At 40.4% G+C, this 27,892-nt stretch overlaps 1 protein-coding gene across 1 annotated transcript in view; it reads left to right on the plus strand.

The window, feature by feature from the left end:
- LOC145989942 (uncharacterized) overlaps positions 1–27,892 on the plus strand; it is a 442,396-nt gene that overhangs the window by 51,267 nt on the left and 363,237 nt on the right. Inside the window, exon 2 of the mRNA XM_083125475.1 lies at positions 5,506–5,555. The gene's annotated coding sequence lies outside the window, so the exon portion shown is untranslated. The remainder of the gene's footprint in view (positions 1–5,505; positions 5,556–27,892) is intronic.

A 27,892-nucleotide genomic window follows, 5' to 3' on the forward strand; every position in this document is an offset into this window, starting at 1 on the left:
TGCACATTTTTTTAAAAAATATATTTGTAATGATAATGGAGCGTTACACTTGTAGCAATGCTTTTTCCTGAATTGCCTTATGGACGAAGCAGAAAAAGAGATTGGAAATGTTCGTCTTCCTACTCCCTTTCGCTTTTTCATTACCGGACGGGATTTTGAAGAATCGATTCGGATTGAAGGGCCAATTAGAAGGGGGTGGAAGGGGCGTACCCTCGTGGGTATGATTAATGTGGCGCATTAATTGAAATCGTTTTTAGTAAAGATGGCAGTTTTCGTGAGCCCTTCACCGCGTTTCGAACATCTCATATAAAACAATCCTGGCTTTATTAGTTCTTCCCCCGATCTCACCCTCATAATTAGAATAGCTCCTGAGTGTGACAGGAAGGTTCAAAATGCGGTTCTAATGGATTTCTCTCTCTATCTATCTCTCTTCCTCTCATATTTCCTTTCTTTCTCCATCTGCAACGTTCAGTTCCACTCCCTAGTCATTTTCCTGTTTCCCTCTGCAATTCTACTCCTTTTCATATTTCCCTCTTCCTTGCTCTACTCTGTCTCTTTGTTCTCTTTCTCTGCATCTTCTGTTTTGCCCTCCTTTTCTGCAACTTGCGTCTATCTCTCTTTCAGTCATTACTCCCCCCCTCTCTCTCTATCCTCTTATTATCTTTCATCTTCCTCTTTCCCTCTCTAAGTCTCACTTCACCGTCTTTCCCTATGTATCTCTCCCTCTGCTTTGTCTTCCATTTTCTCTACTTTTCGTCTTTTGCTATAGCTATTCCTCTTTGTTCCTCTACGAGTTTCTTTCTCTCTCTTATTTCCTTTCTCTCTCTGTAAGGTTCAGTTCCATTCCCATTTCTCTCTATCCTATTCTTCCTTTCATCTTCCCGTTTCCCTTTGCAAATTTCACTTCGATTCCTTTCTCTCTTTCACTCTCTATCTTTTCATATATCTTGCTCTAGCTCCCTTGTTCTTCTTTTTTTCCTTCTCTCGCCTTCACTCATTATCTTCTCCTCTTTCCCTCATGTCTCACTTCAACTCGTTTCCATCTTTGTCTTCAATTTCACACATTTCGTATTCTAACTTGTCTTGTCTCGTTTTTTTAAATTTAGCAGGAACATAACGTCCACATTTTAATATTTTTGTCGATCTTGTCCTTTTTTAATAAGAAAACATTTCTTTGTGTTACATATGATGGCAATTATTTATGGAATTTCGAATACTTTTTTGTTATATGTCCTTTTGATGTATATAGTGTACACTACTGCCATCTATTGCTAGAATCTGGAAATTGGGCAAAATGCCTTTTTTCCTGCTGCATTTATTTTAAAAATTTTCTTGAAATACAATGTTTACGTTGTTGCTAATGTTTTAGAATATTTTTATTGAGCCTATTTTGTACCCTATTGCCTATTTTCAAATTTAATGCCCTTTTTTGCCATTTTCAATGACATTTTGAATATTTTTCTTGTTTAAAAAAACGTGTACATAACTTATTTTTCTTTCAAAAACGTTATTTATTCGAACATTGTGGTGCTGTCAGAAATACATTACAAAACTGGATAGTTTTCGAGGAATCTGTGCAACAGCTGGTTGAAGTGCCAGAAGAGAAATGGTAGTTGTGCAAACGTGTAATGAGTACAAATGTGGAATTGGATTGAATTGGAATTGGAAGCAATGTGTGATATTCTTAAAGGTGGAAATTCTTTTCTTGACGATATGAATTCAGCTACAGTAGCCTATTTTATGTTTAATTACTTATGTCGAAGTAGAGAATTTTCTGTTAAGAAAAAGCATTCTTTCTGACAGACTGCTGCGATCTATGAATATCGAAAACTAAAAACTAGTGGTTATGTGAAATCAAGGCAAGAAAGGAAAGAAAAAATAATATTTCCATGCTTTTTTAAATGAAATTATAGACCTAAATGGCTTGGAATTTGCCACTTTTTTCGGTTTATTATGCCTATTTTTGTTTGCTTTTGTTGCCTACTTTCCACATTATAAATGCCTCTTTGCCTGCCTATTTTACTTATTTATTTAATCCGTCGTCTTCTACCTTGCTCCTCGCCTTGTAATCAAGGGGTCACGGGTTCGATACCCGGTGGAGGCACATAGTGGTTCGGATCCCACTTTAAACTGTAGGTTCAGTCCCGATTAGCCTTTCTGTGCATATAGTGGACTTAAAACAACAATCAATCAATCAATCTTCTACCTTGCGGTGTAGAGGTTTTCCAGAAGGATTGCCATCTGTCCCTGTCTTGCACTTCTTTCCAGCCGTTGCCCCTTACTTCCACAGCTCTCTTTGCATCGTCTTCCCACACTTTTCTAGGTCTTCCTCTTGGTCTTGTCCCGTTTTGGCTACGTACATTCCAGTAATTCTCTTCACGTGACCAAATCATCTTAGTTTTCTCTGTTCTACTTTCTCTGGTAAGTTAGAAACTCTCAAACAATTTCTTATGGTTTGATTTCTCACTCGGTCTCTTCTTGTCGTTCCTTCTGTCTTACGCAAGAAAATCATTCCCATTGCGTGCAGTTTCCTTTGGTGTTTTGATGTCAATGTTCAGGACTCACAGCTGTACAGAATCGTGGGTATGTATATGGTCTTATACACTGCTAGCAGGAGCGTATATTGTAGGCTATCTGCGAAGCCTGAAGCCTAGAGAGTAAAATACAGGACCAAACGTTAGAAACTTTGGAAACTCTGAATAAATTTTCTCATTTTAATAAGAAAATAATGGTGATTCTGAAGTTGGCAACCTGAATTGTTAGGAGTTGGCAACCTGAATTATTAGGAGTTGGCAACCTGAATTATTAGGAGTTGGCAACCTGAGTTATTAGGAGTTGGCAACCTGAATTATTAGGAGTTTGCAACCTGAATTATTAGGAGTTGGCAATCTTAGTTATTAGGAGTTGGCAACCTGAATTATTAGGAGTTGGCAACCTGAGTTATTAGGAGTTGGCAACCTGAGGTATTAAGAGTTGGCAACCTGAGTTATTAGGAGTTGGCAACCTGAGTTATTAGGAGTTGGCAACCTGAATTATTAGGAGTTGGCAACCTGAGTTATTAGGAGTTGGCAAACCTGAGTTATTAGGAGTTGGCAACCTGAGTTATTAGGAGTTGGCAAACCTGAGTTATTAGGAGTTGGCAAACCTGAGTTATTAGGAGTTGGCAACCTGAGTTATTAGGAGTTGGCAACCTGAGTTATTAGGAGTTGGCAACCTGAGTTATTAGAAGTTGGCAACCTGATGTATTAGGAGTTGGCAACCTGATGTATTAGGAGTTGGCAACCTGAGTTATTAGGAGTTGGCAAACCTGAGTTATTAGGAGTTGGCAACCTGAGTTATTTGGAGTTGGCAAACCTGAGTTATTAGGTGTTGGCAAACCTGAGTTATTAGGAGTTGGCAACCTGAGTTATTAGGAGTTGACAACCTGAGTTATTAGGAGTTGGCAACCTGAGTTATTAGGAGTTGGCAACCTGAATTATTAGGAGTTGGCAACCTGAGTTATTAGGAGTTGGCAACCTGAGTTATTAGGAGTTGGCAAACCTGAGTTATTAGGAGTTGGCAACCTGAGTTATTAGGAGTTGGCAACCTGAGTTATTAGGAGTTGGCAACCTGAATTATTAGGAGTTGGCAACCTGAGTTATTAGGAGTTGGCAACCTGAATTATTAGGAGTTGGCAACCTGAGTTATTAGGAGTTGGCAACCTGAATGCTTTGAAAACGTCAAGAACTAGCAAAATGAATATGTCTAACCACTTATGAGCTTAGTCTTCTTTCTTCCTCCATAGCCTAGAACCACGTGTCATAGTGAGCTAGTTCAGGGCTTGCACTCAACATACGCCACTGACTGCTAGTTTTGTTGACTTTGTTATTTCCTTTTTATTGAGGAAGTTTCTCTTCAAGGCATTAAATCCTGCTACTTGTATTCTGCTGTTAATTTCGTTGTCTATTTTTACCATCTTGCTGTAGTGTTGCTCCCAGATATTTGAAGCTATGAACTTGTTCTAATTCTTGATTTTCAAGGTAATTTTATGCTGTACCTCTTCTCTTGTTATTATCAAGGTCTTCGTTTTATTATTATTTATTCTCATCCCATATCTTAGGAGTTCATTATTTCACATTTTCATGTTACGAGGGCCATCCGGAAAGTAGTACCCGTTCGCGCCGTGTGGAGCGCTAGTGACGCGAATAGCCGCCGCAAAAGGTCAAACTAATTCAGTTGACTCTGTGCTCAGTGTGTGCGAAGATTAGTAGCGCTGTCTTTGTAGTTATTGTTTCTGTGAGTGTTCAAAATAATTGAAAACGCAAGGTGGGTCCCTCGCTTCCTTACATTTCATAGTGATGAAGGAACTGAAAGAAGGAGTGACTACTTTTCTCAATGGACTGGCGGCAGAGGAATATGAAGCTGGGTTACAAAAACTCGTCACACATTATGACAAATGCTTAAATGTACATGGAGACTATGTAGAGAACTAGTTTAAAGTTTGTTGTTAACAATTACGAAGTTTTTTTCAAAAAATATTTGTTAGTTTTCTTTTTGTAATTCAGGAACTGGTACTACTTTCCGGATGGCCCTCGTATATTGTAGATTTTTCTCCTTCCTATTTTAACCAAAATAAATTCCTGAACTTCCGGGCTCTAGGTATTACTTTCGTTTGTATTCGAGAAATGTTGTTATCTTCCCCGGTTTATTCTCAATGGATCTACTAACTTTTATTCCTCTACGGCGAGCATGAGACTTATCAGCCTACTATGAAGCCCTCAGGTTGTGGGGAAACAGATACGGGTACGTTTACGTAAACCTTACTAACTCTCACACACCAAAAATATATTTAGATGTCAGTTAATGTTAATATATTACACTTGCACTCGCAATTAAACTCCTTATTACAAACTAAATTGTATTAAGATCATAATTGTTCTTGACTACACAAATTAACACATTCACATTTCCAAAATCACTTCCATCATCCAGCAACATTCATAATATCTCTCCCCTAACCCACAATCAAATGTATTAAGGTTAGTCCATAACCATAACAGACTACCTAATTGAACAAAACAAATTACATCATCATAGACATTTAACATATTAAACACTTAAAATGATACAATAAGTGGGTGCGTATCAATGTTCACGCTTTATTCCAAATTTAATTTTCAATATTTTGTCTCCACCTAGGCGCCCAAAAGTCAACCTCACTTCCACGTTAGTGCACCCTGGACTGAAGACTAACGAGGCTCTGGCGACTGGCCCGATGGCCAGTATAATTTCGTTTGTAATGTCCTGTTGTCCTTATGTGTGCTGAGTGCCCGTTTACAGCCTCAGCTTTTAACAGAAGTCAGAACATTTTATTATTTTTTTAATTATGCAACGTTAGAGTTGTTCTTTGTAATGATAAGGGGCTGGCCCCCGTATAATGTGACGGGAGCAAAATAGCCTAAGTGCTGACGCTCCCACAATTTTAAAATAAAAATAAAAAAATCAAATCAATATTTTGTCTTGCAGGATTCGTCAGTGTTTGACATTGGAGGGTGACCTGTTCTGGAACCGCATATGTAAGTACTTGTATGACTCTGTGTGCGATTTGTTGTTCACTGAGCAATGTGCAGCCTCCCTTTTCTCTCCGCTTTTGACTGAACGTGGCGATGAGGATATAGAAATTGATGAAGAAACCTTGGTAAGAAAACACTCATGCCCAGTCGGGGTCTGGAACCCAGAGCCTTCTGCACTCAACTGAACGTGCTCGGTCACCGTGTCGGCATACATGTAAGGTGTGTGTGTGTGTGTGTGTGTGTGTGTGTGTGTGTTTGCATCTATGTACCCACACACACACACACACACACATACACACACACATATGCATTTGTACCATGCCAACAGACTCCTTCAAATAATTGACACCCATGCTTACAACCCGTGATGTGCCGTAGACTATAAGTTTACGTCTACATGCGTTGTCTACACGTAATCTACGCGTAGATTACATTGGGTTGTAGTTTACATAGACTACGTAGACAATGTGAAGTGCATTAAAATTAATTTTCAAGGATTTCATGAAATAAAGTGAAATTTTCAACTATATTGGTTCCTAACAAAATGAAAAGAATCCTATTTACAATCTATTATCAACTATGGAAGAAGATAAATAGTATGCAAAAAAAAACAACAGATGGCAGTCGAGAGGTAAAAGTGATCTTTTTTCCCATAAACACTAGAATATTTCCTATATTAGGTTTCTCATAGGTGAGAAATTGTTCGAATTTGGAAGAAAGAGTATGAAAAATTCTCCTCACACATCAGCAACTGCTACGCAGTATAATTTTCTTCTAATTCCACGGCGCCCTTTGCTAAGTTTTCACCTTTCGCCATGTTGTTTACATAGATTACGTAATTACGTGTATAAAGTAGTCTACACTCTTTCATACCCTTTTCTATGAATCACTAAGTTCCAGAATTCTCATGTTAGTTTGTACACTAAACGGGGCGTCTTTAGCGTGGGGACAGGGAAACACGTAATAATCCGTATTATGTATATTTATAAGATATTGGTATATTATGCAGCATGTCCCTCCCACCTCACCAGTTACTCAAATGTAACGCTTTCAGCATCCGTTCAAGGTCAAAACGTATAGTTATTGCGTACACAATTAACTGCCGGTTAATTTTTGCAAATACTAATTAAGACACGTGAGTAATCACAATTGTTACACGTTCCAGACACGAGCCGTGTCTTTGGGTCATCTTGCCGCCGCTTGAGTGCAGAAACATAAAACGTTCTTGGTCGACCTTCGAGTACCTGGTACTCGCCTTGTGAAATCGTGACGTGGCGTCCTTGATGTTGCCAGGCAACCGTTTAAATCGTTCCGTAGAAACAAACGCACGTTTCGGTGTGGAAATCAAGGTTGCAAGATGCATCGTGGTTACCTGATGTCGTTCGGAGTTCACCAAATGCTTATTTTTATATTTTTTGTTCTTTGGAGGTATTGCTTGTTCGATAAGAGTTTGCTCTTGCAAGGAGGAGAGTGAGAGAGTGTGTTTTTAGTCCACTTTATGCTCCGTTAGGCTAATAGAAATTGGACCTACAGTTTTAAGTGGGATCCGAACTACTACGTGCCTCCGATTGGTTTCGAACCCGGGACCCCTTGATTACAAGACGACCAACCACATTACCACCACACCATCGGGGGAAGACACACTCACACAAATATAGTTTGAATAAACACGCAGTAATTGATTTTTGTTTGAATGTCAATAATTTGATTTCATTTTTTAAAAAATAAATTTTCGAAATACGTAAGCTTTGGTCAACGAAAACTGGCAGTATTTTACAATTATCCAGTCAGTCGTGGCACGAACACATGCAAACGAAACAAATCGTTGTTGAAACCATCAAACATTAAAACTGAAGTCCGATTGTCGGAAGTTCGAAGCGAACACCAGGCATTGTATACCACTGGCCGAGATGCCAACAATCCAAAGGTGCATGACATTCGAAAACCTTTCATTGCAGTTGAAATTAAAAGACTGAAGCTCACTTTCATGTTTGCTAACGTAAAACGTACAGAACTGCTCAGGCTCACTGTCACTGCCATTATTTGTGTACTGAACCTTATTCTTATAGATCGACCACAAGGAAAAAAACCTTGGGACGAGAAGTCCCCGCGCAACTTTCCCTTCTTCCCTCCACCTCGGGCCATAAGGAAGCATGGTCAACTCTCCCCCTCCCCTACTCGCGGGGGTACGGTGCACATGACTCGCGGGTCTGCGCAGGTTGTTTTGCTCGTGGTTCCACTATAACACCCCCCCCCCCCCCGCCTTCCAAACTGATTCTAAAGGTATAAGACGTGGTGTCTCATTTCAACCTCATCGTCGCAATCACCCACAGATAGGTAGAAAAAACTGTATAACTAAACAATCAATAACAAGTCAAACGAAACGACCTAATTTGTGTGTGAAGATAGTAGCTAAACTATAAAATTTTGTCCCCCCCAGAAAATTCCATGACGCAGGCGCGTCATGAATCCCCCTTGTGTGCATCCCTGAAGTGTGGAAAGACAGAGAGCACTCAGCACAGATTCAGATGTTATACGGAAGTGACAACCGTTTCCCAAGCATGTGACTGACGTTAACTTTATAATATTACGTGGTTTAGAAGTGTGACAACAGAACAACACACCTGAACTTAGATCAAATACAAATAAAGAACGTTCAGCACGCATGCGCAGTGTAATTCACAGTGTATTTCATACCTTAAAAATAGTTAAAAGGTTGGATGACAGGTGTACCCCACGCGCCTAAGAAACATGAAGTATAATACCTGAAAACGTGCAACATTCCTAAATTTCAAATCTGATAACAGATGGCAGTAATGTCAACGGAATGTTTCACTGCCTCTTTCCGCTAAAAGCAAACGTTAAATTATGACAAGATTTAAGGCACAGAAACCAGCAATCAGAAGTATATTTTCCTAAATGAACAATTTTTATCCTTGACAGATAAATTACACTGTGCAAGGAGGTTTTTAAGGGGTAAAATAATCTCCCTTTGTACCTGGCAACTCTTGTTACGGATCCGCAGTCGGGCGGAAGTTGCGTGATCTCTCTCAAGAAAAGAAAATGAAAATAGCGTCGCCAACAGGGGGTGGGGGGAAGAAAATAGCTCAAGGAAGACTCAATTTTGCAGCTTTCATGTCGCAATGTAATGCACTTTGCCGTTCAGTTTGTCGCTGCTTAAACGAAACAACTTTAATAAGTATTTCTAAATACCTTAATTGTATAATACTTGAGAGTATATGCTACATTCCCATGTTTCTAACTTTTATAACAGATGGCAGTAATGTCGATGTTTTGTTTCACCGCAGCGATTACGAGAATATTGTTAATAAAATACTATTCTGGAAAGTATTAATAGGTTAAATTTAAGTTGAAATAAAATCCGAGAAAATGCTTACTAGAGGGACGTTGAACTGCAAGAATAATGCAATAAATTATGTTTTTTGCAGTGTATTTTGGCACTAAACTGTTATTTAAGTTTTCTCTCCTTACGAAAGTACAAGATATTCGATATGTATTGCAGTCTGATTCTTGTGGGTTTAAAATAGAATGTATATTTTGTCCGAGCATTATCAATTATCAATGAAGCAAATTATGAATGCTGAACATTTTATATTATTAAACGTTTAGTTTCTGCGTACTCAAATATACACCTGAAGTGAATTACACTATTTACGAAACTTTTCTTCAAAAAGTGCCTCATTTATAGAAATATCTGTACGTGCTTTGAGGTAGTTGTACTGGTTGAACAGTTGAGAAAGATGGAGTACTATGAGACATAATGTACAGAATGTCGCAGTACAGCACAGGACGTACATCGAGATGAAAAAACATCTTAGAAACAACACCTCGAAAAAGAAAAATGGAATTTATCCTGAATGTACGTGTATGCAACCGTGCAGCACAGGCTCACTATTGTCACTTATGAACCGGTTTCATCTTTTTCTAATATATAAAAATGGATGTGTGTGTGTGGGGGGGGTATGTTTGTTCCGGCATAACTCTTGAACGCCTGGAGCGATTTCAACCAAACTTGGATCACGTATCACTTGCAATCTCGAAAGAAATACTGTGGGGGTAAGACACCCCTGGTACCCCTAGGGGGGGGGCGGGTAGGAGAGGGTGACATAAAAATAATCGAAAACAACCGATATTAGTGTGGAATCCATAGTTTACGGGGCCGCTAAGATGAATAGCGACACTCCCAATACCGTTCAACTCCCAAGTTCATTTTACACTATAGTTAGAATTCATTATATTCCTGTCTAATAGAAGATTGGGATAAATAAATACCCGGGCAACGTCGGGAAATCAGCTAGTATACTATAAACTAAATATGCGATTTATTTATAAATTACCAGGTAGACGTTTATTTTGTATTTAATAATTCTCTGAATGTTGGTGACAATTGTTCTACATTAAAATGCAAAGTCTAGTTCTTTAAACTATACTTATATTGAAGCTATGTTTCGAAAGAGCACCTCTTCTCTCCTCTTCAGGTGAAGTTATTTGTGTCCAGTGGCGGCGATTAGGAGGGCGAGGGGGCAATTGCCCTCCCCACTTTTCGCCACTTTTGCCCCTGGACCTTACCTACAAAGGGAAATATACTGTCTTTGCCCCCCAGTTTTGGCAACTTGCCCCCCCCCCCCCCGTTTTTGGAACCCAATCGCCGCCACTGCTTGTGTCAGTGGTGTGAATCGAACCTAGGACGGAGCCAGTGGCGTAGCGAGGTCCCCATACGTTCTTTACATTTGAAAGCTCAATGTGAATCGATACAAAATCTTCAGGTATACGTCAGCAAAATTTTCATTATTTAAATAATAATAATAAATTACTGACGAAAATGATATTTAATAATTTCATTCAGCGTGAAAATGTACGTATTTATTTCTCTGTTTTCCGGAAGCTGAAATCTGAAGCTGTGGGTAGGAGGAAAGAACTGATAATACCATCCATGTCCTCCATGGGTTGAAAGCAGTGATGTGCAGTAGACTATAAGTTTACGTCTACATGCGTTGTCTACACGTAATCTACGCGTAGATTACATTGGGTTGTAGTTTACATAGACTACGTAGACAATCTAAAGTGCATTAAAATTAATTTTCAAGGGTTTCATGAAGGGAAAGTGACATTTTCAACTATATTGGTTCCTAACGAAATGAAAAGAATCCTATTTACAACAAAATTTCTCTTCTCTTCTATTATCAACTATGGAAGAAGATAAATAGTATGCAAAAAACAACAACATATGGCAGTCGTGAGGCAAGAGTGGTCTTTTTTCCATAAAACACTAGAATATTTCCTATATTAGGTTTCTTCCTAGGTGAGAAATTGTTCGAATTTGGAAGAAAGAGTATGAAATGTTCTCTTCACGTATCAGCAACTGATACGCAGTATAATTTTCTTTTAATTCCACGGCGCCCTTTGCTAAGTTTTCACCTTTCGCCATTTTGTTTACATAGATTACGTACTCTACGTGTATAATATAGTCTACGTGTAGAATGTAGACTATCGTTGTTTACGCGTAGACGCACATCACTGGTTGAAAGTAACGCAAATGTCTCACACTGAGTGCTTCGTGGCAGTTGGAGGTGCTTTATTATTAATATATTAAAATTAATAGTACAAGGTTAAGAGAAAGAAAACACGAAGTGCTTTTTAATGAAGAATAGAACAAATGGGTAAAAGTCCAAGGAAGTTATCGTGAATTTTTGCGTAAATGTTTCACATGAGAAATAAGACTCTTTTCAGGCCTCCTTAAGCTTTGGGCCCGCCTGCCTGTATGTTACTCCCCTGATTTGACGTACATGACGTTTAACTAGAATTTAAAACCAGATAAAAAAATAAAATGCGCCCCTGCCAGATAACACAGGATGTAATTTTATTAGCCACAAAAATAAGCCTTTTCCATATTTTTTCTGTTCTATTTAATACACTTTTCGTATCAAACCCATGGGATCCTAGGGCCCCCTCAGGCGCGAGACCCCGGGCTGTCGCCCACTTCGCCCATCCCTTGCTACGCCACTGGACAGAGCTGTGATTCTTACTAGAAATCCGTTGCTCTTTACCAGCCATCCCTAGTGTCTGGAGATATACTCAGAAAAAGAAAACAGTGTCTTTGTCTCAGAACTAGTAAGTTTGAAGAAGGGAAAGAATCTATATTGCTGGCAGATTTTTCCTGAGTTTTTATTGCTGGAAGTATAATTTACCAGACTTCTATCTATTTTGCTGGTTTGGTAGTGGCGTGTAGCGGTGGTTGTGTCTTTGATTACCCCTGCGACTGTCGCTCGAAGTTCGGTCGGTCAACCGGTGCTGTGGTCCTGAAAAGGGCCGACTTGAGTGTTTGGTCCTTAGAAGGGCCTACTTCTGCTGTGACAATTTCTTTTATTGTTCTTTTGTCTGTGTTGTCTGGTCATTTGTCAGTGTAGAAGACTCCTTCAGCGATGATCGTGAAGATGGTTCCGATGATGATTCTTAATCTGTCTGTGTTGTCTTCTGTCTGTTGAAGTTTACTTGTTATCCATTCGATTGTCTCGTCTGTCTCTTCTTGTTCTTTGCTTGGAGCTTGAAGTTTCTGGCTTTGTCACTGGAGGCGTGTCTTGATGCGGTGCTGCTGGTTGCTGTTCTTCTTTTTCATTTTCCTCTTCTATCTTGGAGGTGGAGTTTTGTCGCTTCTGCTGGACTGGCAGGAACATTCTGCATCCTCTGTAGATGGCTGGGTGATTCTCCCCACAGTTGCCGCCATGGGCATAACTTGGGACCTAATTTTAAGGGAACAGAATCAAACTGGGCCTGATTTTGAGGGGCACAATTAAACTGGACCTAATTTTGAGGGGCAGAATAAAACTGGACCTAATTTTGAGGAAGCAGAATTAAACTGGGCCTAATTTTGAGGAGGCAGAATTAAACTGGACCTAATTTTAAGGGGCACAATTAAACTGGACCTAATTTTGAGGGAGCAGAATTAAACTGGCATTAATTTTTAGCGGCAAAATTAAACTGGACCTAATTTTGAGGGAGCGGAATAAAACTTGACCTAATTTTGAGGGGCACAATTAAACTGGACCTAATTTTGAGGGAGCAGAATAAAACTGGACCTAATTTTGAGGGGGCAGAATTAAAGTGGGCCTAATTTTGAGGGGGAGAATTAAACTGGGCCTAATTTTGAGGGGCACAATTAAACTGGACCTAATTTTGAGGGAGCAGAATAAAACTGGACCTAATTTTGAGGAAGCAGAATTAAACTGGACCTAATTTTGAGGGGCACAATTAAACTGGACCTAATTTTGAGGGGCACAATTAAACTGGACCTAATTTTGAGGGCACAATTAAACTGGGCCTAATTTTGAGGGGCACAATTAAATTGGACCTAATTTTGAGGGGCAGAATCAAACTGGACCTAATTTTGAGGAGGCAGAATTAAACTGGACCTAATTTTGAGGGGCAGAATTAAACTGGACCTAATTTTGAGGGGCACAATTAAACTGGACCTAATTTTGAAGGAGCGGAATTAAACTGGACCTAATTTTGAGGGGCACAATCAAACTGGGCCTAATTTTGAGGGGCAGAATTAAACTGGACCTAATTTTGAGGGGCAGAATTAAAATGGACCTAATTTTGAGGGACACAATTAAACTGGACCTAATTTTGAGGAGGCAGAATTAAACTGGACCTAATTTTGAGGGACATAATTAAACTGGACCTAATTTTGAGGGGCAGAATCAAACTGGATTTAATTTTGAGGGGCAGACTTAAACTGGACCTAATTTTCAGGGGAAGAATTAAACTGGACCTAATTTTGAGGTTCACAATTACACTGAACCTAATTTTGAAGTGGCAGAATCAAACCTGGAGCTTAACTTCGGGGGAAGAGACTCGAAAAGTTTTCCATTCCATAAAAGGAATATTTGCTAAGTAACTGTGACGTTTGCGAAATTACAAATTTTACTCTTTATTACTTTGCTCCTCAGGTTCCCTAACTTGTAAATTTTAATAAACCCGAAACTTCGGGTGGGGAGGGGGGCAAGCTCCTCGTCTTGCCCCCGCCAATTTACGCCTATGGTTGCAGCACTTTGCGGGGAGTTGCCTGTCCTGTTTCTGGCACTCGGAGGTGAGGTGGTCGGCTGCACATTTCGCGCAACTTGGTTGGGCCTTGCATTGCATCTGGTAGTGCCCGATCCTCTGGCACTTATGGCATTGTAGTATCCCTGGTGACCGGTACGGTTCCACTCGTATCTTGTAGTGCAGTGGTTGTTAATGTCTGGCGTTGTCTCGCAACTTCTTAATGCCACTAGGAATAGTGGCATTTGTATCTTGGCATGAGTCTTAGGATCCCTGTCCTTCATCTGGTGGACTTGCATCACGCTGTACTGTTGCGCAAGCTCAATTTCCGCAGAACCACTTTCATTGGTCGTTCTCTTCTCTTCTCGGTCTTTCTGCAGCGTTGCTAAGCGACTGCTCTTATAGATACTGCAAATTCAACTTATCATGTTTATTTATTTGAAAAAACCTGAATACAGAAAAATCCATTTTACATCAGGATATCAACTGGAAAAGAAATAAACAAAATAATAAGATGGACGCATATACACACACATATACATATACAGGGTGAGCATAAAGTCTTTCCCTGATTACAAACTTTTATTGCTAAGGAACTCTGCTAGATACAGATATGCGGTTTGTTGGAAATGGTAGCTTAACTCTTAAAGTTTTTTTATCAGTACACTTCAGTACACTTCGACATGAGCTCCCTTTGTTGCCCTTAGAACGTCTACACGATACTCAATTTCTCTCCATGTCTTTGCCAACATATCTTCCGTCATCGTCTCTATAGCATACCGTATTCGTGTCTGAAGACTTTGCATATCAGGAACTGGTGAACTAAACACTGTGTCCTTAACGTAACCACATAAAAAAGTAAAGAGGGGTTATGTCTGGCGAACGCGGTGGCCATGATATGGGACCGTCTCTACCGATCCATCTGTCTGGAAAGGTGTCATGCAAGAACTGGCGAACAGTTAACTCCCAGTGTGGCGGTGCACCATCTTGTTGAAACACTACACATGGTTGAAATTCATGTAACTGAGGCGCAACGTAGAAAAATGATAATCAGTGAAAGACTTTATGCTCACCTTGTATAACAAGAATAATACCAACAACTAGGGCAAAAATAACATTATTAACTCTTCAGTTGCTTTATGCACGCCGTCCTGTAAGTCTGTTTTGATAAGTGGAAGCCCGGAGCGTCTTTCAGTGAGTTGTAAATGGTTTGTAGCCTGTAGAGAAGTGACATTTGTGCTAAAGATAGCCTTGAAGATTTAACGTAAAATAAGGTGTTGCATTTGCTGGTGGGGTGTGAGATTCTGATATTAAGAAGTGGCAAGAGTTCACTGGTGAAAAATAGTCCATTAATGATTCTGAAGAGTAGTGTTAAATCTGAGAGTTGACGGCGAAGAGAAAGGTCATGCATTTGTAGAGTGGATAGAATGTCTTGTTTGGAGAAGTTTGCAAGGGTTGGGCATCTGTGTTTGACTATTCTGACGAAGAAACTTACTACTTTGTTTGTTTTCTTTAAATTGCTTTCACATGCCATTGACCAAACACTGGAGCCATATTCAAGAATAGGAACAACACATTGTAAAGTAGGTTTTGAGGGCAGAAACGTGTGTTATGTCTCTAAATCTGTAGTTTAGTCCAAGTGTTTTCATCGCTTTCGAAGTTATGTAGCCTGTGTGATGGTTGAAAGTCAGTTTGCTATCAAAAATGACACCAAGATCCTTGTGCTGTCGTACGAACGGAATAACCTGGTTGCATAACTTGTAGGATGCTGCTGTGCTATTGGATTTTAGGATAAACCTCATGACAACAGATTTTTCTGGATTTAATTTGAGATTGCAGTCTTGACACCAGCGTTCAGTGTTTGAGATTGTCTTGGATATAATATGTGCCTTGAAGTGAGGTAATATTTCGAAATAATTTGCAGTCATCAGCATACATATTGAACATACGGAAGAAATGTATTCGTGAATGTCATCCATGAAAAGAGTGAAACACAGGGGCCCTAGAGAACTTCCTTGGGGCACACCGGAAACTACAGGAAGCCACGACGAACAGCAACCAGATATGATAACCTTTTGCCTTCTATTGTGCAAGTAAGATGAAAGTAGTTTAAGAAGAACTCCGTGAATATTGAATCTATTTGATAATTTGTGGATGAGTTGCATGTGAGAGATAGTCATAGGCTTTGGGAAGGTCTAAATATACGACATCCATGTCTTGCTTGGCATTCAGGCAATTGAAGGTTTGTGTCACAGGAAGCATGAGGAAGAAAACAGTGTTGAGTGGGAGGGAGGAACGGTGAAACATGTGCAAGGATACGATTAGAAATGATTTTTTCGGCTAGCAGTGCAAGTGCAGGAAGTAAGGAAATCGGACGATAGGAAGTAACATGAGTTTTGTTTCCGTGTTTGAGGATAGGGAGGGACTATATTTGCTTGCTTCCATGCACGAGGAAACACACTTTCGGAAAAACATTTATTAAAGATTATGCTTATTGGTTTGGATAGAGTATGGACTAAATGTTTCAGATATATCGCAGGAATATCATTAGGTAAAAAAAGGTAAAAGGTAAAGTGTTCCCCTGTGCATAGCACCACGCCATGAAGGCTTATAGGGGGTGTGGGGGTAACGCCCCACACTTTCTTGACCCGGTCGTGAGTGGGGGTGATGTGATCAGCATCACGCCCCTGACCGCCTTTACCCCCCAGGGTTTCCCCCAGGTACCCATGTTATTCGACGCTGGGTGGGCGCCGGGGCCGCTTCCATCGTTAAAAATATCATTAGGATCTAATCTAATCTTTATTTGGCTTTTTGTTTCGTGAAGTGTCGCCTTTATCAGGCATGGCTTCTATTTCTGTTGTATCGAGTGAACTATTGGCGTGTTGGTAGTATCTCTGTATTCTTTTACTCCTGCCACTGTCGCTTGGAGTTTTCATCTGCGTTGCTCAATTGTAGACGGGATCTATGCTCCCATCTTTTGGGTCTGCGAAGGACCTATTGATGACGTGTTCATTGTGGACGGGGCGTCCTGGTAGCTGCCCTTCCCAATGGTATTCTTCCTATCTCCACAACTGTTGGATTAACGTGTGTTCTCTGCTTCTCCCAGAATTTGTGAACTTCTGTAGTAATGACTTTAGGTGTGGTAGCTTTGGAACTTGTAATACAGTTACCTCGTCAATGTGTCCACGGCAGTTCACTTTATGTTTGCAAATCCTGAAAGTAATTCCATGTCGGGGAAAGCTTCTAATTTTATTAATTATGCGGCATTAACTCACAATTAATTATGGTAATTATTGTTTAAAACTTTCGTTACTTTAGAAAATAAATTAGAATTTGCTTTTGCGGCAAAGAACGCCCTCTATGTGTAAAAACTGAATAGCGTAGCGTGTAGCAACCTCGGATGCTTATTCGTTTGCCCGCCGTTTGATCTGCGAAGTAATCGCTTTATTTCCGCTTGGCAGTAATGCTCTTTTTCACCTCCCCTCCCTCTTTCATCTTTCTCTATCCCTCTCTCGCCTTCACCGTGAAAAGATGCGCTGGAATCGCAAATTATGTTCCAATAGCCCCGAGGCGAGGAGCTCTGACGTCACTTCTCGAGGCGCGTGATTCAATCACGTGGAAATCAGAAGCACTGACGCCATCTTCAAATCGCCAGAGGCAGCGATGCGATTTCAGGAACTGCGGAGGGTTAATTCGGGCGACGGTGCTTCCACCTGGTTTTCCAGGGAAGCAGCTTCTTTCTGTGGATAGGAACTGTGAATCCTAACAGGGTCTAATGTATTGACTGGTGTGATTTTTTTAAAATACCTGGTAGCTTCTATCTTTATATTTTGATTACTTGACGTCCCCTTCTAGCTTTTGAGTTAATCGCGACAATGTGAATGATGCGACAACATGATACATCCATGCCTCACCCAGGATTCGCGCCAGGGATCTATGACTTAGTATCATGTTACGCTGACCGCTACTCCACTGGGACCGGCCAATAACTTCCTAACTTCCTGTATACTTTATGGCACACACACACACACACACACACACAGACAGACAGACAGAGAGAGAGAGAGAGAGAGAGAGAGAGAGTCGTTCTACAACACCTAGACGCATGTGCCCTCGTTGCAACACTATGGACCCTCGAAAAACAGTTTATCCTGAATCAACACAACCACGTGCGACATAAAATTGGAAATACAAGTACAAATGTACAAGTGACACTTCACCACAAATTGCATCAAAGTAGCGAGTGACACTTCACCACAAATTACATCAAAGTGGCGAGTGACACTTCACCACAAATTAGATCAAAGTGGCAAGTGACACTTCACCACAAATTACATCAAAGTGACGAGTGGCACTTCAGCACATACTACACCAAAATTTCAAGAGACACGGTACCACAAACTACACCAACGTGGTGAATGACACTTCACCACAAACTACACCAAAGTTTCAAGTGACACTTCACCACAAACTACACCAAAGAGGTGAGTGACACTTCACCACAAACTACACCAAAGTGGCGAGTGAAACCACCACAAACTACATCAAAGTGGTGAATGACACTTCACCATGAACTACACCAAAGTGGTGAGTGACACCACCACGAACTATACCAAAGTGGTGAGTGACACGGTACTACAAACTACATCAAAGTGGCGAGTGACACTTCACCACGAACTACATCGAAGTTGCGAGTGACGCTCTCGTCTGGGCAAAATATTCACTACGAAACAAACAGACCGAAGCGACACGTGCAGTGTGTGGCACTACTCCGATGTACGTATGGATACAAGGCAACATATCTGTCGTTCCTTGGAAGCAATCCTAAACTCCTTCGGTTTCGGAAACTTCGAAGAATCGATATCTGAAACTCTTCCGTAACAATCACCTTCCTTGATTTTCCCAACAAAATTTCCCACCCTTTCCCTCCTTCGAAGAATCTCCCCCAAACAAATCATCCTCAAACAAACTCCCTCGCCCCGATTCGTTATTTGCCGGCGAAGGGAGAAAACAAAACACCGTGGGGGGTGCAGAAAGCGTCGCAATCAGCCCTACACTTCCGCCTTTTGGTAACTACCACCGCCAGGACATCCTTTTTCCCTTCGCGAGTCCCTTAACCCCACCCTTTCCGTGTTTCCACCCCGTTCCTTTCCTTGTACACCCGATATCGATTTCATTTGCCAGAAAACAAAGTTCGGCGGGGGCTTTATTTATACATGATCAGCTTCACAGTTGAGGAAGCTCGGGAGACGAAAATAGTGGGGAGTGGAAAGTTCATTTTCGACAGCGCGGGGGGTGGGGGTGGAGGGGGAGGGATTATTTTTATGAAAGGGATTCTCCGACTACTCTCTTCTCTTCCGCTCCCCACGATCTCCTATTGTAGGCAAGGTGGAGTTCTCGGAACATCAAAGATTCGTCTCCTTGAATCAGTGTTGCCAACTCGTAAGTTGCGATTTTGACGGTTAGCACAGCGTGCTGCAACGCCAGGGGTTCCGGACACCCCACCCAAGCCATGTTAAGGGGTATAAATTCTCACCCCCTCCCTTCTGTTGGTGCAGAAAGGACCCCCACCACACCAAATGATATCCTCACCTCACCTGTCCATCACCAAAACAAGTGCAAAGCCGACGATACTTACACCCCCCATACCACCTAAACGGAATAAATGAGTTCCGGGTTCGAATCCCGGTCTGGGCATGAGTGTTCCTTGTGGGGGTGTCTCTTCATTAATTTCATAATCACCCATCCTTGTCTTAGAGATTAGCCAAGAACAGAAGGAAAGTGATGTAAAATAAATGAAAACAACAAGAAGTCACGATTTTGAAGCCACTGCATTGTCCTACGTTGCCATCCCAACGATAGTCAGGTTGCAAACTTATAAAAATTCAGGTTGCCAACTCCTAACAATTCAGGTGGCCAACTCCTAAGAAATCAGGTTGCCAACTCCTAAGAAATCAGGTTGCCAACTTCAGAATCGTCATAATCTTCTTTTTGAAATCAGGTTAGTTCACGGTTTCTAATAGATTTTTCTTTAGTATTTAACTTTCTAGGCTTCAGGCTTCGTAGATAGCCTAACTAGCCTGGAACATAGGCTCCTGGGCCTTGTTTTTTTTAAAGGGCTGTTGCGCCACGAAGAAAAAGAAGAATCGATGATTTTAGTAAGGAGCATTTTAAAGTTTTTTTTTTTTTTAATTGGTGAAGTTTTCTTTTAACATTTTATGAACCTAAAGAAAAGTCACACTTTTATAACAAATTACTGAACTGTGATATGTCACGTGGGCAGGGTCGTCAACTTTTGGAAAAACTTTTGACCTTAACTCAATTTGTTTTATAATTTCACACAAATGTACATGTCATATCATTTCAGCATTACGGAATTGTGTGTTTACTGGCCGGAATTGATTGATTTGGTTTATTTTACGTCGCTTTTCTGCCACTTAGGCAAATCGCGAAGATGAGGATGAGTGATGAGATGATGAAACTGATGAAGGAACACCTTCAAAGAACATCCAAGTCCAGGCCGGGATTCGTCTCCGGGACCCCTTCCACTGCTAAGTTTGAACTTAGCTTATTGTTGTTATCCATATCGTCCTGCGGTTCAAGAACTATGACGTACCATTGATAACGTTGCATCTGTGGCGCAGACATTGTATGTAAGAATGCACCGAAGGAGCTAGATCCGGGAACATCATGCACTAGTCTTAGTATTATTTTGCCTCGGTTGGCTACACTGGTTTTAACTTTGGAGAAAAGTTTCACCAAGGGGGGGAGAGAGGGCGCTCCAAGCTTTGAAGCCAGCCAAACCCCTCTGCTTGTACTATTCCGGGATCTCGCCGAGTCGAAATCCCATTTGCCAGCGCCGATGGAAAAGGCTTGTCTTGCTTGAGATATCTTCGTCTCAAGTCGGTAAATATCTCACAGAAAGGTGGACGTTATACGCTATCTCTCGCTTTCCGTTTTCCTTTCGGCCACATCTTTATTCTGGTTCTCGTCACTCCTTTCTACTTCACTTGGCGCAAACATGATCTTAAAAACTTTTATTATTTCTTGGATGTTCCTTTCGCGGAAAGAAATTCCACCCCACGAGAGAATTTCAAATGTGGAGCTTGTTACTTGATCAGCGTTTCTTAAATGACGCGATTCGTAGGACACCTACATCTGAAAGCGAACAACCTCGTTAGCCTAGAGGCAGGCAAGTATCTAGAAAAGCATTTCGGGGGGTCTCAATAATAATAATAATAATATAATTAGAATAATTATGTTAAATTAAATTTAAATAATATTAATTAAATATGTAAATTAATTAATATTGTATTATTATTACATGAATAGGTAAAAAGATGGTAGAAGAATAGATATGATATCTAGCTCACGTGTAGTTGACGTCGCCAAAATTTGTATAAAAACAACTGCTCTGGCAATGAAATTAATGTCAAATAGATAAAGAGTTGAATATTTATTGATTAACAATAAAGGAGTTAGATCCAAATGTAATAGGCAACAATAATTGTACGGTGATCACTTTTAATTCCCTATTACAATTCACGATAAGTAAAATTGCTGCTTAATATTTAATTTTATGCATATTATCATAAGAAGTAGAGTGTATAAATCTTTGGAACTGTCCTTTAAAGCCGAGACAAATTTCTTGTCTTTCAATAAGTTCGGCGGAAGTAAATAACAATTGATTATATAACGATTATATTTTAATTATTTTTTTTTATGTACTTGGTAAGTCTTTCGGGTGGGGGAGTCCGGACCCCCTGGACCCCCTCAATACGTCCTTGCGTAGAGGCGCACTAGATATTTTTCAAGGGGGAGGACTACTTTTTTAGTGGTCATACAACCCCTCCAACCTTTACCTGCGCGTGTCACAGTATGTACGAGGTCAGGCTAGGAAATAAGGCATCATAGTGATCAGATCGTTGCTTGAGTGCTAAATGTGAATCAAGCCTATATTAATGCAATATTATAACTGTGCTCACGATACAGACAGTGCTGTAGTCAAAGGGTATACTGTGGTATACGCCGTATACCGTCTGGTTAACCTTAATTATTAGAGTATACTTTCTGCTACAATGCGTATACATATTTTGGTTTTGTTTATATTTATACGAGGGTTGTTAATGTTCCAGGCACCCATAAATTCTAATGGGTTCTATTGGGTTCCGCTGCAGGACCGGAACCGGGACCTTTTTCCTCGCACAATTTAAATTCGGTCCAAGTTGCGTATTGTTTCGTTGAAAAAAAAAGGTTCCTGGACCGAATTTAAATTGATCCGAAAAAAGGTTCATGGACCATATTTAATTTGATCTGGAAAAAAGGTTCCTGGACCGAATTAAAATACTTTACAGATAAAATTGTTGTTTACGATCCAGAACCCATTTACGCTTTCTGATCTTCTCTCCTGGACCGGAATTGAATTTATTTAAAATTCCTGGACCTTTAACAACCCTGTATTTATCTACGTAATTGGGCCACTTCTCCGGTGAACTTATTACGGTCAAACAATTGTGGTTAGGAGAACATTTACTAGCTTGATTGTTCCCTTAATATGATTTGAGATTTCTAAGTGTAGCGAGAGTCTCTACAATGTTATTCTTCTTTCCTGCTATAGTTAGTTGGTGGCAGTGATGTGCGTCTACGCGTAAACAACGATAGTCTACATTCTACACGTAGACGATTTTATACACGTAGATTACGCAATCTATGTAAACAACATGGCGAAAGATGATAACTTACCAAAGGACGCCGTGGAATTAAAAGAAAATTATACTGCGTATCAGTTACTGATGTGTGAGGAAAACTTTTCATACTCTTTCTTCCAAATTCGAACAATTTCTCACCTAGGAAGAAACCTAATATAGGAAATATTCTAGTTTTTTATGGGAAAAAGACAACTCTTTCCTCACGACTGCCATCTGTTGTTGTTTTTTTTGCATACTATTTATCTTCTTCCATAGTTGATGATAGAAGAGAAGAGAAATTTTGTTGTAAATAGGGTTCTTTTCATTTCGTTAGGAACTAATATAGTTGAAAATGTCAATTTCCTTTCATGAAACCCTTGAAAATTAATTTTAATGCACTTTAGATTGTCTACGTAGTCTATGTAAACTACAACCCAATGAAATCTACGGGTAGATTGCGTGTAGACAACGCATGTAGACGTAAACTTATAGTCTACGGCACATCACTGGTTGGTGGCGCAATAAGGGCTCTTATTTTTAAATGCGTCAACTATGCTCTCTGTTGTGTTTCAGTTTTAGACACAAAGAAGTAAAGCGAATTCTTGCCTTTTTTCTGTTCAATTTTTGGCTTTTAATGTTTTTCCAACTTTTGAAAAGTGTAATTATCAGTATTATTAAATTTATTAACAGTATACAAACTGATAATCCATAAAAGCAATATCAACAAGAAAATAAAATAAATACAATAACATGCTGTACTGAAATTTGTGAAATACTGCAAATGCAATCATTAATATGCTCGTTTTATATATTTTTACAGTAAAAATCCACTTCGAAGTATAGCATTATTCTTTCAATTCCTTTTCGGTGTCTTAACGAACTAAGCTGCTATCTCACAATGTCGAAACTTTATTTGAGAATTGCGGACTGGACAGTGCGGGCACCAAAGCACTGACTGTTCACAGTAAACAGCTTACTACGCAGTGGAAGAAATTTGTAACTGAAATTCAGTGCTACTGGCAGACGGCGGCACTATCGTGAAGCGAAATATCTTTGCAGCATCTTCTTGTAACCCGATAACTCTTGTATTATCGAGAGGGAGCGGTTCAATGTACAGTTATATTGTTTAGTAAAAATGAGCATTTTAATATTACGCATTTACATACAGAGCATTCCCTGACATTCGCTACGAGACTCGGCGGAAAGCGGCCCGGCGTCAGGGCTTGTCTTTCCCGGTGAACGGGGTCCGCGACAGTCGCACGCTACAGTCTGTTTTTTTCGCTCTCCCTGCCTTCGCTCTCTTTCCCTTTCTGTTGACGTTGCAGACTGACGCCAGTGTAATCCTCCCTCGGAAGTTGTGTTGTGTCGTGTCCGTGTGTTGACAATTGTGGCTTAGTATGGCACCACAAAAGTTTACATTACAACAAAGGATTTATCTTGTCGAGTGTTACTTCGGAAAGAGGAATTGTGGAGAAGTGCGACGACGTTTTGCAACGAAATTTCCTGGTGTTCCCGTTCCACATACGACCACTACATTAAACCTCGTAGAAAAATTTAGAGTAATAGGGTCAGTTCTGAATAAAAGTAGAAAGAAAAACCCACGTGTAGCCTACTTACTGAGGAAAAACTCGATGAGATAGGATAAAGATTAGAACAGTCTCCTCGGAAATCTATCCGCCGCCTCTCACAGGAAACGGGTGTTTCAAAAACCCTCTAGGTCCCCAATTTGTCAGCCTGCGATTTTTATTTATGGGGAAATCTAAAAAATAAAGTATACAAAGACAATCCGCACACCATCCGTGAGTCAAAAGAGAGTATTGTACGAGAAATCGGGAGAATTACAGTAGACGAACTTGCACGTGTAAATGCCAATTTCCTTCGGTGATGCCAGGAATGTGTTGCAGCAGAGGGACATCATTTTCAACACCTTCTGTAGTCAAGGTTAGTACACAATATGAAAACTGTAATTTTAATACCCGACTCCACTGACTGTCGTGGACCCCGTTCGCCGGGAAAAACAAGCGCTGACGCCGGGCCGCATGTTGCCGAGTCTCGTAGCGAATGTCAGGGAATGCTCTGTATAAAGTTGAGGAAAGTATAGTATTAATCATTTCTTGTTTACCACCCGATGCCAGGACATCTGTGCAACCCGAAGAAAGTATTCGGGACACCAGGACAAATAATATTATTGCGGGACTGTCCCGGAAAATCCGGGACTTATAGCAGGCCTAGGTATGATCAGGCTATCAAAATCCTATCCGGCCATCCAACATTTTGACACACTGTTCCAATGAATGAGGGATAGCTATTTCACATTTTTGGAATTAGTTGTTGCAATTTTGCAACGTGTTAACTGTGTTCAGAGAAACGCCAAGTTTCTAAAATGTCAATACAATTCCGTCACGCTACTTAGTATTGATACTTTTCTGTCCATCTTGTATCAAACAACTTCAGAACGTTACGGTGTTCCCCGTTTTTAAAAACCAAATTCCTTTTAGAAGACTCGAGGAAAAGAATTATAACTGATTCGACAATCCCAATGCAGTTTCTTATCGCAAAAATTCCGAAACTCTCAGGAAATTTCAGATATTTCGTCTGCAGTCCCATCTGGTGTGTGGAATTACATAATTTCCTTATCATACGTATTCCGTTCTATACGAATCCAATTTAGGAGAATAAAATAAGTCCGAAGACATTTCTATGAACAAACGGATAGGACAGATGTTCTGGTAATTTTACTGAACCAAAAAGGGGGGGGGGTGGACCCGTTGAACCCCCCCCCCCCTTAAATACGACATGATAGAGACATAATTCAAAGTTAATACAAACATGGTTTCCACTTACCGTTTCAAGAAAACTTGGCGCACACCCTATGTAGAGTTTGGGACTACAGTACTGGGTACAGCTATATATATATATATATATATATATATATATATATATATATATATATATATATATATATATATATATATATATATATGCCAACAGCACCAAACCGTCTTCATGTATGCATTAATAGCAGAAATAAACATGTAAATATGTCATGTGAATAACAATATGATGTCAGCCACGGCGCTATAAAAAAGTAGCTAGGAGGGAGTGGGGGGGGGGGGGCGCAGCCAATATAACAGTTTCACGTGCAAAAATATATATTTATGGCAAAAGTTGGCCTATGTGGCCCGGAGCCAGTGCTGGCAGGCGCCCCAGTTCACAACCAAACGAGTGCACGAAAGAACAAGATCTGGCTCCAAAAGAGCTAAGTTGTCAACAGTGCTCCCAGCTGCCGGCGAAGAGAAGAACCTCGCGGAAACTCTCCCTCACGCCCTTAACATCACTGCTGACGGTATATTTCTCACGTTGCTTAAATAAACCGCTCGTAGCTGTGCTCTCGGATAATTCACTTTTTAGTCACTAGATGGCAGTGTTTCACAAATATTCCTAATGCATTAACTGGTGCAGCCAAATTACAGTAAGTCAAGTTAGACTGAAACGTATTTGTGGAGATTAATGTACACATCCTGGCAGTACATAAACAATGACTGTGGTTAATATATGTAGCAAATTTATTAAAAACTATGTCAGTAACGTTTATTCAGTCTTTAAAGTTAATTGTTTTCAAGTGCTGTTACGCTCCTATTTCGCACTATCCCTCTTAAGTACATACGTGAAAATATTTGGAAAAGTCATTCAGTTACTCTACAATGACTTTGAAAGCAAATATTACGTTCGTATAAAGATTAGTACGTTTTTATTCTTAATTATAATTTCCTTTAAAATAGTCAAGCAGGTAAGAAAGAAATCGATAAAAAAAAAACTGATTGGTTCCTTGAATCTTTCGACGGGAAGGATGTAACATTGGCAACCACTGTGTTGGGTCGAACGACTATACTGATCGCAGGTCCAACTGGCGGCTCACCTACTTTTTGCTACATAGTTCTATCTGTCCACCAATCGGCTTCGGGGGTGTGTGGCTCGATGAGTGTCAACAACCCCAATTGTGAAGTAATAGCTGTAGGGCAGGAGCGTATATTCTAGGCTACCTGCGAAGCCTGAAGTCTAGAGAATAAAATACAGGAGGAAAATCGATCAGAAATTGTGGAATAAAATTTTTCATATCAGTGAAATGATGATGGTGATTCTGGAGTTGGCAACCTGATTTCTTGTGAGTTGGTAACTTGATTTCCGATGAGTTGGCAACCTCATTTCCTATGAGTTGAGAACTTGATTTCCTATGAGTTGGGAACTTGATTTCCTATGAGTTGGGAAATTGATTTCCTACGAGTTGGGAAATTGATTTACTACGAGTTGGGAACTTGATTTCCTACGAGTTGGCAACCTCATTTCCTACGAGTTGGCAACCTCATTTCCTACGAGTTGGCAGCCTCATTTCCTACGAGTTGGCAGCCTCATTTCCTACGAGTTGGCAACCTCATTTCCTACGAGTTGGCAACCTCATTTCCTACGAGTTGGCAACCTGATTTCTTACGAGTTGGCAACCTCATTTCTTACGAGTTGGCAACCTCATTTCCTACGAGTTGGCAACCTCATTTCTTAGGAGTTGGTAAACTTATTTCTATTGCTAGCCTAGAACCACGTGACATAGTGAGATAGCCCAAATCTTGGACTCAGTATACGCCACTGCTGTAGGGGTAACATCGTTCTCCCGTTACGATGTTGCCAAGCGTACGTCTGTTTTTGTCAGTTGTTTTATTGGCTTTTTTGTACAGTGTTTGGGTGTTTGTGTACTAACTTTCCATGCTTTGTGTTCTATTGTATAACTTTTAACCAGTGACGGCGCTGATCAATTTTCTCCCTCGTTTTACAGTACGTTTGGCAACATGTGTATCCGATGTTCATTTGTTTCGTCCCGCCAGCAACGTTCGGGTGCCTCGTGACACGAAAATGCCCGATGTCATTCGAAGAGATTTCAACTGATCTCTGATTCGTTGTTTCCCAGCCTCCAGTGAAAATGCGACCAGTATAGTCAATCAACGACTGAGAAAACAGGAGTGCAATATAGCTGTGACTATTTGCACCATTAGAAAGTTTGGGAGGAAATCTATCCAAAAGATCGCATCCCATTTCGCCTAATGGCTTACCAGCACCCTTCAATCAGATGTGACAGCTATCCGCCAGTTTAGGCGAAATGGAATATCCCGCTTCGCCTGAACCGGTTGGGATGGTAATATTGCAAGTGAGGGAAATTTTCACGGTGAACAATAGGAAAAGGATTTTAAGATGGAAAATTGTGGTCGGGAAAGGGAAAAAAATGTTCTGAAAATTTTTTCAAAAAGGTGCAAAAAAAGATGCTGATAAAATGCCTTTATTCAATGCTCTTTTTCTGCGCCTTCTGTATAGGGGCTATCCACCGGAAGGAAGTGACTTCGCGCGGACGCCATACTTGTAGCACAACAACTTCCGGTTCGTAGGCTCACAACATGCCGCTAAAGGGAGCTGAGATTGTGTCGTGTATGAAAGGAACGAATGGGTGTGCACAAGGAGGATGTAAACTACGATCAGGGCTAAATAATCTTTCACGGATCTCTCTTCATCCATTTCCTCGAGATCTAGGCGCCAAAATTATTGCAT

The sequence above is a fragment of the Lepisma saccharinum genome, chromosome 7 (assembly GCF_977018435.1).
Source record: "Lepisma saccharinum chromosome 7, izLepSacc3.1, whole genome shotgun sequence".
NCBI lineage: Eukaryota > Metazoa > Arthropoda > Insecta > Zygentoma > Lepismatidae > Lepisma > Lepisma saccharinum.